At 30.8% G+C, this 9970-nt stretch overlaps 2 long non-coding RNA genes across 3 annotated transcripts; one reads left to right on the forward strand and one right to left on the reverse strand.

Moving 5' to 3' along the window:
* Nucleotides 1-1906: 1906 nt before the first annotated feature.
* On the reverse strand, nucleotides 1907-3286 carry LOC148612455 (uncharacterized). 2 transcript variants are annotated; one of them, XR_015924410.1, is made up of 3 exons: nucleotides 3208-3286; nucleotides 2510-2653; nucleotides 1907-2214 (listed from the first exon to the last, which is right to left on the reverse strand). It is a non-coding gene; the product is annotated as an uncharacterized LOC148612455 (long non-coding RNA). The 2 variants fall into 2 exon arrangements; XR_015924411.1 differs by having other exon boundaries at nucleotides 3098-3234.
* A 56-nt stretch (nucleotides 3287-3342) lies between these two features.
* On the forward strand, nucleotides 3343-8943 carry LOC148612456 (uncharacterized). The gene is made up of 2 exons (XR_015924412.1): nucleotides 3343-3472; nucleotides 7582-8943. It is a non-coding gene; the product is annotated as an uncharacterized LOC148612456 (long non-coding RNA).
* Nucleotides 8944-9970: the final 1027 nt, after the last annotated feature.

The raw sequence follows: 9970 nt of genomic DNA on the forward strand, positions 1-9970 counted from the left end.
GTATACCTGTTTCTTTTTTGTTGTTTAGATTCTATGGGAAAGAGAGGGCTTAGGGAACCCAATTATATTAAGCTTGTGAAATATGTTTTCTTTCACTACCAAACATCTCTGCATGGATTTATATATAGCATATTTAAGCTTTTTTGTTTCATTATGTTCATGTCTGACTTTCTACACAAAAATGTAGTACTTGCAACTACCTGAAGACCATTCAAATTTCCTCTGATCCTGCAACTCTCCTCTTTTTTAATTAGTTACGAGTATGTTGAGTTGGGATATCCAAATAAAAAGAGGGTCGCAGTTTCAGAGGAATTTCGGTCTAAGTTAAAGATTAATATTATTTTCAGAAAAAAAAACAGCCATATCTCTTTGCACTTTACAAAAACTATCAGTAATACATATACGTACTACCTCATATGAATGTATGGTTGATTCTTACAACTTAATACCAGTGTGGTTCTGTTGACTACATGTAAGTCCTAACAAGTTACCATAGATGAGGACATATATTCCAAATCATACTCTTTGGTCACAATAAAAGATATCTATATGCATTCACAGGTCGGAGTCCAAATTATCTGAAATATTTATACAACCCCAAAAATTGTTCACTCACATATTGGTTTGGATTTGTTGTGGTCATCTGGAGACACTTGGTTTTTGTGAAAATTTGAGTATTAGTTGGTTAATCTTTATAAATTTTAAAACAAGGTTGCAAACTACAACAGGAAGGTTGGTATAGATTTTGGGGGTTAGAATTAGGGACATAAATGGGTCCTGAAACAAGAAATTCATTGAATTAACAATACAACTCTAATAAAAGTATAGCAATGCCTATGATATTGCTTCACAATATTCTATACCACAATAAACAGACTTGGATTGATTGTTTGGGTTGTGACTTAAGCCAAGTAAGAATAAGAGGCGCTAAACAAGTATTTTTCCCCTTGATTCAAGAAAAAAAGGGGAAAATACTTGTTTATTTCTGGTTTGGTTTGAAAAAAAAATTGTAAATGTCACATCAAAATCCTTGCCTGCGTTTTTTAATCAGATTTCAAATATCTTTTACAGTTTTCAAATTATTTTTTTAGTTTTCAAGGAAGCCACGCCCTTTCAAATCATATTTTTGGAGATAATGAAGTACGAAGTGTTCCATGAATGCACTCTAAAGCAGACCTTTATACTTGTATTGAATTTCAAAATGTGCAATATTGTGTCCAAATGATTTGTTGTGTCCGTTATGAACTGTAACTCTATGTTAAGTGCGTCAATAACTAATATTGTGTCCACACTTGCAGTTTAATTGACTGTGGTTGTATCATGCTGCATTTGGCAAAGTTTTTTATTTTAAGTTGGACACATTCTTGTATTGTAGGGTTTCGCATTTGCTTTCAATTTGTTTAATTGCTGAGGAGTTTTCTTCACCTATGTATGTTATGGTGAAAGTTATAACATTCACATTAGTTAATTAAAAGTTTATTTGGAATTTATTTGAGTACCTACATGTTTAAACAAAATGTTGCACTTGCCTCTATTACTATGTGCATGCATCATAAATAAAACAGGTTTCTACACTAGTAAACTTAGTTACATCTTCCAGTGACAATATTCTTGTAGGATTTAGGGGGCAGAGATTTGATGTCAGATAAGAAATTTATGTTGCACAAGCACAAACATTTAGTTTTAATTCAGAAGCAACTGAAATCAATATTTCATTTTGAAAAAAAAATGCCTTGTTTAGTAATTGGGGAAACAAAGAATCATTATTATTCTACTTTCAAATGGAGGAGTAAAATATTCCTTTCAGGAATTTGGAACATTTTCAAAAGATTACTTTCCCCTTGCTAATAAAATGTCGATGCTTCAGAGATTGAACAAAGACAGAATAATAAAACATAAGACATGGTCCATTTTACAAATCATTTTTGTGCATCAATGCCAAAAACATCATTCTGTACAAAAAACATTGTGATTTTAGGATTTGAGAGCCAACACAAATATTAGTCGTTTCAATTTGCAGATATACAAATGTACATGTATATATAACTTTTAATTGTTGGATAAAACTGACACATCAGTTGCCTCACTTAGCTCCAATACAACAGATATGTCCTTATGTCTTTGGTTGAAATTGCAGTTAGATTGAGAATTGTGGAATCTATTTTACTTTGAATAATTCAAAATTTTCTATGGTCCTCTCTAAACTCTAATCACCTGTAAAATTAAATATGGTTTTTATTGTGTATTGTGAAAAAAAAATAAATATACAATGTGTGCCAACTCAAACAGTAACCCTTTACAAAAAAATGCCCCTTTTCATGTAAAACATAAGTTATTACACATGGGAGGCAGCTACCAGTACACTGTGGGTTTGCTTTTATTAAAATATATACAAATTTGTTAGTAATGTTACATGTTTTAATTGTCATTTTATGTACATCAACAAGGCATTCATGTAGATTTCTAACTGTACTGCATATATTTCTTTTTGTCACTATATACAACATACCATTCTGATATGCAGTGTGCCTCATCATATGCAACTAAACATATTTTTTTTCAGAATATGTTTCTAACAGGATTTCTCTCTAATGCTTTTTAATTACATATTCTGGTGGTGCCAGGAGAATGGAAGCACAACCTTCTTTGATACCTGAAGCAAAAATCAGTTAATTGAAAAGTTGTTAGTTTTCCAGTGATCATGCTAAATGTACACAATTAAACAAAACTATTTATGGACTTGAATCATTCATTGATTTCACATAACATTTCCAATACATGAATATATTGCATTTTTGACAAGACACCCCCTCACTTTTTTTCCCATTCCTAATTCATTTGTTCATAGTTACACTGAAAAAAATCAAGATTATTTTTAACTCAATGACAAACACACACATCATACATTTTGGGTTATGCCTTCATAAATTTCATTTCCGAGGTTCCCATTGCCTAGCGGGCATATATGTTACTAAAAATACTCACCAAGCCCCTGTGGCATAATTTGGTTCAATTTTTGGGAATATAATTGCGGGAACTGAATTACAAAGTGCAGGGGACAAGCGATAAAATTAATGAAGAATTAAGTGAAACTTACTAAAACTACTGTTAAAAGTCACATTGAAATTTGCGTCCATCAAATATACGACGACCTCTTTCATTTACCACCTCGATTCCAAATCTACCAGTGTCCCACTTCATACTTACCGACCCCATGTTGTTCCATTACACACGCTTGTTTCGACACAAAATGAAGGCGGTGTTTGTTGATCTCACGTGACCATCTGTGGATGACGGAATCTCATTTGCATACGACCAAATCTCGCTTGCGTCACTCGAAGTTGGAAATCGAAAGTAAATGGCTGCAGACCCTGGGTTAAGGCTTTCAAACTTCTTTTTACCGAGATTTGATGACAAATAGCCGATAAAACTTACATCAGCATAAAGAAAAATGAATCCCGAATCGAACTAGGTATGCATCACCCACACGATTTTAACATGAAAGTCGTAAGAAGCGCGTGAAGGGCGATACTCCGCGGTACCGCTGAATCTCCAACTTTTTGTATGGCACATCGTTCTGACCCTTACCCGACATATCAATATCCAAATAAAAAAGATGAGGGTTGCAGGGTCAGAGGAAATTCGGACTATTATTCTTAAAGCTTGTACTAATAGGTACATTTTGATATAAAAATTATTTCATTTTGAGCCAGTTAAAGTGGAATAATCTTGACAGGACGGACTTGTTCTGATACATGATTTGTGTCTTTTTTACGGGGTTACGGTAAGAAAACATCAAATATTTGGATTTTAATTCATGTCTGTCACAAATCCTTAACATATTCTTAAAGCTTAAACTTTTTGGTATATTTTGTTGTACAGAGTATATGTTTTTGAAACACTTCAGAAATCAATTCGAAATCTCACAGGACGAACTTTTTCTAACAGGAACTTTTCAATTTGGTATCGGATGTAGGAACAAACTGTTATTTTTTTTTCTCTAAGTGATAAATGTCTGTCTAAGAATTTTTACATATTCGTAAAGCCTGTATTAAACGGGATATTTTGATATAAAAATGTATTTAATTTTGAGAAAGTTAAAGGGGAAATATCTTGACAGGACGAACTCTTTCTCTTACGTAATTTGTGCAGTTTTTTTACAGGGGTATGGTAACAAAACATAAAATATTTGAAATTTACTTAAGTCTGTCAAAAATATTTACCGGATTCTTAAAGCTTTTAATTGTGCTAGTCATTTTAATGTATAGATATTTGAAATTAATTTAGACCTATAACATTAATATATAGATATGCATTCCTTCCTGTTATTGAGCTAATTTGTGTTACCAGTTAATCAAAGTGACATCATGTTATAAAAGATTAACCGAACATAAACAGTGTCTGTTAATTGTTTGATGTATTTGTTACTTATGGTATCCCACACAATATGACTGTAGTTATGGCAAGCCAAAGTGGACAAGAATGAGCATTTTCTAATATTAAAAAATGATTTTTTAATGTTACAAATTCATTTTCTAATATTACAAATTAGATTTCTTATATCACAAAACACTTTTTTAATATTAAAAAATCATTTTTTAATATTAAAAATTCAATTGAATTTCTAATATTAAAAAACTGTTTTTGAATATTAGAAAGTGATTTTCTAATATTAGAAAATGGTTTTGTCATATTCAAAGACGATTTTTTAATATTAGGAAATCATTTTGTAATATTAAAAAATGTGACTGATTTTCTGATATTACAAATTCATTTTCTAATATTACAAATTCATTTTCTAATATTACGAATTCAATTTGTAATAGTACAAAATATGTGATATTTTATAATATTACTAAATCAGGAATTTGTAATATTAGAAAATGTATTTTTAATATTAAAAAATTAATTTATAATATTAGAAAAAGAATTCGTAATATTAGAAAATGAATTTGTAATATTGGAAAATGAATTTGTAATATTAGGAAATAAGAGTTCTCTAATATTAAAAAATGATTTTCAATATTACAAATTCATTTTCTAATATTACAAATTAGAATTCTAATATCACAAAACACTTTTTAATATTAAGAATTCAATTGAATTTCTAATATGAAAAAACGATTTTTTTAATATTAGAAATTGATTTTCTAATATTAGAAAATGGATTTGCCGTATTCAGTTGCGATTTTTTAATATAAGAAAATCATTTTGTAATATTAAAAAATGTGACTGATTTTCTAATATTACAAATTCATTTTCTAATATTTCAAATTCATTTTCTAATATTACAAATTCAATTTGTAATATTACAAAATGTGTGATATTTTATAATATTACTAAATCAGGAATTTGTAATATTAGAAAATGAATTTTTAATATTACAAAATGAATTTCTAATATTACAAAATGAATTTTTAATATCAAAAAATCGTTTCTAATATTAAAAAAATGATTTTGTAATATTAGAAGTTCATTTTCTAATACTACAAAATATTGATTTATGTCCACTTTGTCTTGCCATAGTTGGTACTTTTAATCCGTGAAAACACATGGCCGTCGTAACTAAAAATAGAACTAAGGAGTCAGAAGGCAGTTTTTGCAAGTAACTTAAAATTTGTAGGGGTTATATTGTTCAGCATCATAAGATAGACCATTCCGACATTTTCTAAATGATTCGTATACTGATATAAGAGTTATGGTTCCTGAAACAATTCTTTTTTTCACATGTACATATACAACTTTGAAAATCTTCTTCTCTAAAACCATTTAAGATCATTTAATGGAAATAAAGCATATTAGTTCTTTCGTGTATTTGTGATCGAAATGATTTTTAATCCTTAAATATATATGGCTGCTCATACTAAAAAAAAACGGAACATAGGGGTCGGAAGACAGTTTTTTAAAAATAATTCAAAAACTGTTGCCTTCAGCAAAATTCTGGTTCAGGTCATAAAATGCTACTAAAAGCATTTCCTGCATTTGACTAATCAATTAATTTTAGCTTAGCCTGTCTCATTGTCAATATTTTCTAATAAGCAAATGGAAACCAGGTGAGCGATTCAGTCTCTCTTGGGCCTCTAGTTATCCATTTAAAATATTTCTATAATATAGTTATAAATATTGAATTTCCAATTGTTCTTATCTAAATTTCTGCCACCAAATGCCATGTTGAGTAAGTCACAGTATTGTGACAATATGTTTAAACAACATAATTATAGAACATTTTGAAATGTGCTAAAAAAAATCTACATGTTTATTTTTTTAGCAGGAATCAAGGGAACCAAGATTCTAGCGGAAATCAAAAGAATGTAATCCTGGGACATTTTGACAAGGAGATATGCATTTCAGTACTACATGAGCTCAAAAAATGGAAATGGGATATTATGTCAAGAGAAGATCAACAAAAACAAGAAATATTATTCTGGGGTCTAATTGATTCTCTCAACATGCAGAAATAAAAAAAATAGTATCAGTCATGCGACATTCGTCCTCATTAACACTAAGTCAAACTTTGGTATGTTATTTGTCCATGAGGTCAAAGGTCAAGTTCAAATGTCAACCACTCTAGTACATGACGCCTCGCCTTAATGAAATATAGCTCCATACAAAATATCAGATGTCTAAGTAAGAAGACAAAATAATTATGGCCCAGACAAAATTTTGTATGGTATTTGGCCAAACTTTTGTATGTCATTTGACCTTGGGGTCAGAAGTCAAGGTCAAAGGTCTTCCTATCTACATACTAAATATCATATATCTGGGTAAAAAGACAAAAAAAAAAAACGTTATGGCCATCACTAACTTGTGTATGGTATTTTGTCGTATTTTTTTATTTTATTTGTTATTTGACCTTTGGGTCAGATGTCAAGGTCAAAGGTCATCTACCTAAAACATTACTCTCTGCCTTGGTGTGATATAGGTAATGCCAAAGATCATATATCAAAGGTCACCTACTCTGGTACGCAACACTCTGCCCTGAAAGGATATACCAACAGACCAAATATTAGAAGTCTAGGTCAAAAGACAACAAAAATTATGGTCTGGACAATGTTATGAAAAGCGTCAAGAAGAAGAAAAGTCTTTATTGGTGGTGATTCGGGTCCAGATGAGCAAAAAAAAAAGATAGATTACATATTTTTATTTTTGATAAGTTTCAGTGGAGAGGTCTTGCTACACATCCATGCATACATTTGGATAATTTTTCCTGACTAGTGCTGGCAAATGGGTCTGAACAAAGCCTATTTTCGTATATTTCAAAATGTCAAAAATTAAGAATTTGGGTTGCTATGGTAACCACATCTAAACCAATAAGATTGCTTTGTACTTTATTGTAAATTGTTTACTTTAAGACACACTTCATTAATATAATTAGGTAGTTTGACAAATTTCCACCATTAGATACATAAAATAACATTCAAATTGTGATGTTTTTGTGATAATTTTTTTCATTTTATTTATTGTTTTTCCAACATATCCAACTGATTTAAAGTCAATTTGGATAAAACATCGGACATCACTGCATGATTTTTAGGCGAATTGCTACTTAAGTAAGTGCTATACCGTGTTTTTTTTTTTCAGGTTCGGCATCAATAATATAAAGTCTAGAGTATTTGATTAATGGGAACGAATAATTCGATTTCTTTCCTTGTAACATAGATGTCAGACAAGGAGAATACTTATCCCCTCACTCTTTTAAGTATATGTCAATGATTTTGAAGACTTTTTCAAGAATCGTAACATTCATGGACTAACTCTTTTAACAGAAAAAATTGAAACTGAACTCTCAGTTTTAAAATCTTTTCACTGTATTATTTTCCGACGACATGGTGTTATTATCAGAATCAGAATCCGATCTACAAAAACAACTTGATGCACTTTATAACTACTGCACATTGTGGAAACTTAAAGTTAATGTTAGCAAAATAAAATTGTTGGTTTTTTTCAAAAGGCAAGAAGTCTAAAGTTTTAATGTTCAATGATGCATCTCTTGATACGGTTGATAGTTTCAATTATTTAGGAATATCGTTGTCAAGAACAGGTAGCTTTTCAAAAGCGAAAAAGGCAAACGTAGAAAAGGCAAATCGAACCATATACTAGGCAGAAATCCATTGGAATAAAAATTAAACCGAGGGTCATTAACTTTTGGCTTAAACCAGTTATAATTGGAAAATCTGAAAAGCTACCTGCAATTTTATTCAACTTTGCTCTTAAAAATATGGCGATAGAATATTCCGGATAAAAAGATTAAATCATTACTGGATGAGTGTGGTTTGTCTTTTGTTTGGAACAAACAACACGAACATAATGCATCTTGGATATTTTTGACGATTAAGCAAAGCTTTTAGACCAATTTCAACAGTCGTGGAGCCCAAAAGTGAAAAACTCACCTGAATCTCTGCATTATAAATTGTACAAAGAAGATTTTGAAATTGAAAATTATTTCAGAATTTTAAATGACAAAAATATTATTACTCTTTGTAGATTTAGAACCTTCCCATTGAAAGTGGGCGTTGGCAAAATATTAGTAGAGAAAATAGAAAATGTCATTTATGTAATTCGGAAGATATTTGGGGATGAATTCCATTATTTGTTTACGTGCACAACGTTTGATAGTGACAGAAAAAATCCTTGTCGCAGAAAATTTTTTTTAAAAACCAAATATTAAATTTAAAGCTTTGGTGAATAGCTCACCACCTTCTCTTTTCAGCAATTTATGTAAACTTTGTCGACAAGTTACAAAGATGTTGTCTCAAGGGTAGTTCTCTAAATTTATTTACATAGAAATTCATCATGAATGTGACTTAATACTATTTCTTCCAATACATGTACACTAACTTCTTATGCATATATGTATCTATGCAAATTGTATTTAATTTGTTCTCTGTATCATTGTATTATGGTATTTGAGTAATAAAATATACATAACATAGATCTGCACAAGATTTGTGTCTCCAAACACTACAGCTCTTAACGCCATTTTTATAGTCACAACCTACCATGTACTAAATACCATCGGCCTTACCACAATTACCATTCATTTCTACAGTTGCAGTTTTTTATTTTACCATACCTACTTGACCCGTTAGTGATTCAGGAAACATCCATAACTGTCCCTTTTCCAAACATGAAATCGAATGGTCTCTCATATATTTTTCTTCGTGCTAAATATGGAGACCCCAGTGAAACCACTTAATATAATTCAAGCTTGTTTGTAATCGCATATAAACCACAATCAACTGAATTAGATCGTTTATGAATTTCTTGGATTTTGACGGGATGGTGCTTACCTGTATGATGCATTTCAGCTGATTTGCTTGACACTTTTTCAAATTTTCTGTGTGATGACCACTTTTGTTTTTCAAGACAAACATTAGTGCCAGGCAAGTGTCTTAAACACCCGATTTCTGTGGAAACTGTTTTGTTAAAATTGAATGCATGTCTTCAAGTTCCAACTCGAGGTATGTTTTGTGTTAAAATGTCTGCCTGGATATGTTTTTCGTTGTAATTGAGTTTCCTTCTTTCATATGTAGGTTAAGTTAAGAATGTGGTAATTCTGGACTGACATCTATACATGTACGTGTTTCATTCAGAGTGTCATCATCCTGGATTGTCTTTAAATTAAATTGTAACTTTTTCTTGATACCGGAGTAGATTTACTTGTTCTCTTTCTACTGTATTTGCTAGTAGGTGAAGACTGACAACGGTTATTTTTTCAACAGGTTCATACCCCCTGTGGAGTTTTGCTTTTAGGATATGGAAACATGTTATTGTAGATGACATGATTCATTGGGAACTGTTGTGACACAATACTTACCACTTCTTTCTTGAACAACAAATGCACCTTGAGTGGGTACAGGAGTGATTAGGTTATTATCTATTACCTTGCATGTGCATGTTAACTACTTACTGCTTGAGGGAATTGATGATTCTGGAAGGAGAGACAATTTTTTCCTGTACGTGCGATGTG

This window comes from Perna viridis, chromosome 7 (assembly GCF_037379345.1).
Source record: "Perna viridis isolate PV_CMFRI_1.1 ecotype Kerala chromosome 7, ASM3737934v1, whole genome shotgun sequence".
NCBI classification, from domain to species: domain Eukaryota; kingdom Metazoa; phylum Mollusca; class Bivalvia; order Mytilida; family Mytilidae; genus Perna; species Perna viridis.